Source organism: Heterodontus francisci, chromosome 17 (genome assembly GCF_036365525.1).
Source record: "Heterodontus francisci isolate sHetFra1 chromosome 17, sHetFra1.hap1, whole genome shotgun sequence".
Lineage (NCBI taxonomy): Eukaryota > Metazoa > Chordata > Chondrichthyes > Heterodontiformes > Heterodontidae > Heterodontus > Heterodontus francisci.
In genome coordinates, this window is record NC_090387.1 from 76,392,605 (window position 1) to 76,398,770 (window position 6,166).

General features: G+C 40.5%; 1 long non-coding RNA gene across 1 annotated transcript; it reads right to left on the bottom strand.

Moving 5' to 3' along the window:
• Positions 1-1,826: 1,826 nt before the first annotated feature.
• On the bottom strand, positions 1,827-6,166 carry LOC137379233 (uncharacterized). The gene is made up of 3 exons (XR_010976771.1): positions 4,773-6,166; positions 4,031-4,143; positions 1,827-2,460 (listed from the first exon to the last, which is right to left on the bottom strand). It is a non-coding gene; the product is annotated as an uncharacterized lncRNA (long non-coding RNA).

A 6,166-nucleotide genomic window follows, 5' to 3' on the forward strand; every position in this document is an offset into this window, starting at 1 on the left:
CACTCGTAACATATGAATATCTGTAGAACTGATTAACAGTGCTGCAGAATAAACTAGGGTTTGAATTTTCTTGCGCGAACCGCAGCGGTAAATGTGTGAATCCGTGGAGAAATGTTATTGATGGCGTTTCGTCTGCTCTTCCAGGGTTTCCGTCAATATTTTGCCAAAGTTATTGCGGAAAATCGGTAGAAACCTCCGCAGAAAATCCACCCAGTTAATTTAACGTATTTACTATCCAATGGCGGCATTGGTCGCATTGCATAAACTCCTGGCATCCGTCTTATTCATCAGCCATGTCTACAAATGCAATGGAATTCATATCCAGTTGAGAAAGCGCACTTTTTCTTTCAAATAGCTTTCGATGAATTGAACTATGAAAGTGTTTGGGCAACATCATCAGACAATTGATGAGAAACCATTGCATTCATTTTAGTGAGAGTGTTGCATTGAGCACAGCCCGGATCATAGAGCGACTGTCTGCCGATGTCCTCAGTGTGCAAATTGCATTCTGGAATCGGAAGGTGTGTGCGTGAGGGGTCAGGGTTGCTGCTCGACATCCCAGCATTTAATATGTATCTTTGTGCACTGGTATAATTGTGCAGATGAGGAGGGTCATTAAAGAAGTCCTCAGAGGAGGTTTCAAGGAAATCATTGATCCGAGCCCCAAAGCAAGAGTCATTGATCCGGTCCTTAGAAGAGATCCACTGATCAGGTAACGGAGGTAGTCACTGATCAGATCCCCCCATAAAGGGGTAATTAAACTCCTAAAGGAGATTTAATCATCAACCCCTTTGAGAAGAGTCATTGACCAAATCTCGAGAGGACAGTGCCCAGAAAATATGTTACTTCTATCACTCAAACAAGTACCCCAGGGCAGCGAATGCTAACAAAAAAAGTAAAGGAAGCATGGGGCAATGGCATAATATGGGCGATATTGAATTGGCCGTCCCTATACACCATCCCGATTTTTATTTACTTCAATGGAAAGGAAAATCAGGCGTGGCTAATTCAGTATCAACCAGTTCACAGCATCGTCCAATATTAGAATTACTTCCATGGACTCTAAAGACATCTGGATTTTAACTGGAAACAATTTCATTTCCCATAATCTTGAAGTCTGTTCCTTCTGTTTGTATCATGATTGAGTCTATTCAATAAAAGATTTTCAGTGCAATGTATACTAAGCAAAGGGATTATTTGAGTGCTTGGCAAGATTATGGGAAATGAAATTGTTTCCAGTTAAAATCCAGATGTCTTTAGAGTCCATGGAAATAATTCTAATATTGGACGATGCTGTGAACTGGTTGATACTGAATCAATCAGCTGGCACATGACATGATGGGTTGGATTTTCCACATGCTTCAATAAAAAGCTGGCACATGACATGATGGGTTGGATTTTCCACATGCTTCAATAAAAAGCTGGCACATGACATGATGGGTTGGATTTTCCACATGCTGCCCAGACAGTTAAATATAACAACGGCTGATTCGTATTACCAGTTTAGCCCTGAGTGGCTAATTGAAAATCTATCTCACATCCTCCATGATGAAGTTAATACCCTCAATATCGAGTACAATGCAAGCAAACACAACTGGGCTCAAGTTTTCTTGCATCTAAAATCTTCATTAGAAATTTATGTTATTTTGAACAGGCCATAGCTTATTCACAGTAAACGCATTGAAACCTTTTTCTTTGAGGAGAACATGGGTAGATGTGCGATAGTGAAATAAAGCTGATAACAAGGCAGCAGTCCGTGTTACAGTTCACCGAGTATTTATTGCCATTGATTTCAATATGGAGAGATATCGATCAGACTGCCTACTCGCTATCGCCGTTTTAAAAGATCTACCCCGGTATTCCTTGCTTTTATTAATTCAATCACAACTGATATCCCGGTTGAATGCTATCGTTATTAAATGTTTATTTCTGTGATTTTAAGCAGAAGCTCGGCTCCCAAAGTTTGCAAAAAATGTAAATGTTGCGATAAAATCAAATTTGCTCTAGTATATGTAATACAGCCCGTGGAGGCTGACAGTATAACTATTTTATTTAGTTACCCGATGCTACAGGAAACATGGGGCTAGATCTTGCCTTTTTACGACAGGGTAAAATGGATGATAGTGAGTCGGCAGCCCGTGTTACATCTCTCCCCATTTTTATTCCCATTGATCTGTACCCCCATTGAAATAAAACTCAGGACAGATGTAAAAGGTGATGCCAACGCACTATCATCCATTTTACGCTATCGCACAAAGTAAAAATCTACCCCACATCGTACGTCGGGCCTTGAATATCAAAATCCGTACAGAAAACCAGTCTTACAATTTTCTTGGAGACAATGTAATCTTCCGCACAGTTTGTCATATTCCAGTCAGTTGTTTCCTGCGTGAGCTGCTATAGAAGCACATCACTCGGTATTGGTGAAATGAAAAACAAAATACTGCAGAAGTTGGAAATCTGAAATAATAACAGAAATACTCATCAGGTCAGGCAACATCTGAGGAGGGAGATACTGGCGGTTGATTGAATTACTGATTACGTTGATCAATTACTACTTGCTCCCAGCCCCACCAATCTTCTCCGTCCTTTCTCAAATGTGCCGATCAGCTTCGCTTCAATGTCCGTAGCACACTTTCTGAGATCTTGCCCAAGTGGAAAACTTGCAAGGGCAAGTCTAGACGGGAAGGGGTATAAAGTGCAAAAGAGGCGAGAGCGAATTATTTTTGAATTCTGCCTGATTTGCTTTTCCACCATGAAAATAACAAATCGGACAGAACGAAAAACGGGCCGCCTATTCGCGATGGCCCGAATCATGCTGCTGTCCCTATGTTAGGAGGATTTCAGACTCAAGAGAGGGGGACATCACAGCCAAACATATTTTAAACTCCACACATGAAATCTTTCCGAAGGAATCACTGATCGGAATCGAGCTTTTGACCTCGCTGATTCCATCCTTCCTGGTCAAGAACTACGGAATAGGAATCCACTAGCCCTCCACCTGAAAAATTATCTCATTAAGCATGGCCCTGGGATGGAATCTGAGACCTTCCTACTCTGTGCCTACTGCCTTTGACAACAGGGCTATTGGTTATTGGTTATGTTTAACCAGAAACAGATTGGGAAATGCATTTGTTTCAACCTTTAACCAGGTTGCCCCCTGGATCATCAGCGCAAATCATTTTGCCGCTAAGCACGGTTAAATCAGACTCCAATCCAACTTTCAAGTTATCAATAAGCAAACATCTGGTAGATTGATTCTATTGATCTTTGCGGACACCTTTTCTGGGCACCCTGGCCTAAACGTAAAATCTGGTTCTGAATATTTTACTGATTTGCTCAATATGGATTGAGCAAGCTGAACAGTCTGGATAACACACAGTGCGGAGGGAGGTATCTGCTCTCGCTTGGTGTAGCCAAATCACGAACACTATTTAACAAAAATGTATTTACAATATCACCAAACAAACATCAGAACAATTTTTCCTCATTTGAACCAATATGAGTGCCAGGCGTGGTTCAATTGATAGTGCTCTGTTTCTATGGTCGATGGTTGTGAATTCAGATCACGCTCCAGGACTAGAATACACAAATCTACGCTGACACTCCATGCAGTAGTGAGGGCTGCTGCACTGTGTGAGGTGCCGTCTTTCAGATGAAATATTAAACGGAGGCCCTTCTGCTCTCTTAGGTGGATGTAACAGATCCCATGGTACAATTTGGGAGAAGAGCAGGGGAGTAATCCCTGGTGTCCTGGCCAATATTTATCCCACCAAACTGATTGCCTCGTCATTATCACATTGCTGTTGGTGGGATCTTGCTGCGCGAAAATTGGTTGCCGACTTTCCTACATTACAAAAGTAACTACACTTTAAATGTACTTCATTGGCTGTAAAGGGCCTTAAAAGTCTCGTGGTTGTGAAAGGCACGATATAAATGTCAATTCTTCACAAAATTGTTTTGAAACAATAATTGGTCCTATCACCATGCGGTTGACTATTACTCCCGTTAAATAACTGGGGAAAATTACCTCTGGTTGCTTTTTTGAGTGAAATCTTAAACGGCTTCTTTTAAAGCACTTCCACTATTTTCCTCGAACATGGAAATCCTCCAAACAACTTCGCTACAGAAGAGATCAGAGTCCTTTGTGAGGAGATATAAAGGACAAAACGTTGGAACAGCTATTGCCTCAAATAATATGTGATTACTTACAATGTGTAAATTGTGGACAAATGTCCATCTTCAAAGAACATTCATTATCATCTCCTAACGGTTAACGCGACCTTATTTACTGGTTTACAATAATGATTTGATCTGTAAAGCGGCGATGCACCCTGGTATTAAACGTAATTCCCACCTTTGACAGTTAAATTAATTCCTAACGATGACTGTCAGCACCATTGCCATCAATACACCCACTGACCGCCGGGACAACAAAAAAAGGGTAGCGACGTTAGCAGCACCGACAAACACAGATTAACGGAGATTTAAGATCGACGAGCATTAATATCAATGAAACCAGCAAGAAACCCCAGGAATACACGAAGTCAGAACGAATCGTGTAAAGGCCATTTAATATAAATACAAATAATGTTTTAAAAAATATTCAAATAAAATGGCAACAAAAAAAAGGTTCACAATCTGACCAATAAATCCTCAACGTAATAAACGAATACATTAACAACAAATGCTAACACGTGTTCACAAACGTGTGCTGGTATTAAGAAAAACGATAAACGAGCGAACGTTTCTGAAAAATGAATTGACGATACCTTCAAAGTTGTAATTGACATTGGCTGGAGTCTGAAGAGAGACATGAGACACTTGGCAGCTGCATGTCGCGCCACTGTGGGATGGCGCCGTATCTTTTAAAATTCTGCAAATCTCATACAGTCCCACTCTGGTTTGCTGTTTAGTAGTATTGATCCCGGTTACACTTTTAATATTTTTCTTATCCCAAGTCACATTGAGATCCTCAGGGTAAAACTTAGCTGTTTTACAGGAGAATCAGAGAAGTGGATGGACGGAATTCAGACTCAACTAAGTCGATCCTCAGAGGAGTGAGCGGAACTTGGGTGGAAAAGAAAATTAGTTTATGTTGAATAATTTAGTCTATAATTTAGAACACGAGTTTAGGACGGGTCCCTTTAACATCGTGTTTCATTGGAACATTTTTAATTCTTCCTTTCCAAATATTATTAAACATGAAGCTAGAAATTGCATGGAATCCGTAACGAAGAAAGGAGAAATTGCAGTATTCGGAAGACTCCTTGAGCCATCGATCGTAGAAGGAGGTCATAGGTACATCGTGCCTTTGTCGGCTCTTTGAAAGAGTTATGCAATTAATCCCACTTCCTGCTCTTTCTCTATAGCCTATTTCCTATTCAAGTACATATCCTGATTCTGGCACGGTTCCATTAGATTGGAAAATAGCAATTTATTCAAAAAGCGAGGCAAATAGAAAGCATGAAACGACGGGCCAGTTAGCTTAACATCAGTCCTCGGGAAAATGTCAGATGCTATTATTAAAGACGTTATAGTAGGGCACATAGAAAAAAATCAAGGTAATCAGGCAGAGTCAACATGGTTTTGTGAAAGAGAAGTAATTTTTAACCAATTTATTGGAGTTCTTTGAAGAACTAACATGTGCTGCAGATAAAGGTGGATGTACTGAACTTATTTTCCAAAAGGCATTTGATAAGGTGCCACATCAAAGGTTATTGCGGTAAATAAAGGCTGATGGTGGAGGGAATAATATACTGGCATGGATCGAAGATTGGTGAGGTAACAGGAAACAAAGAGTAGGCAGTAATCGGTCATTTCTGGTCAGCAAGATGCAACTAGCGATGTGCCACAGGATCGGTGCTGGGCCTCAACTTTTTGCAATTTATATAAATGACTTGATGAAGGGACCAAAGGTATGGTTGCAAAATTTGCTGATGACACAAAGATAGATAGGAAAGTAAGTCATGAAGTGGTATAAGGTGGCGACAAGTGGATAGGTTACGTGATCGGGCAAAGGTCTGGCAAATGGAGCATAATGTGGGAAAATGTGAAACTGTCCATTTTAGCAGGAAGAATAAAAAAGAAGCTTTTATCTAAATGGTGAGAGATTGCAGAAGTTGGATGATTGGCACTTTCTTAGACTTCAAGGGATTCCTTTTGA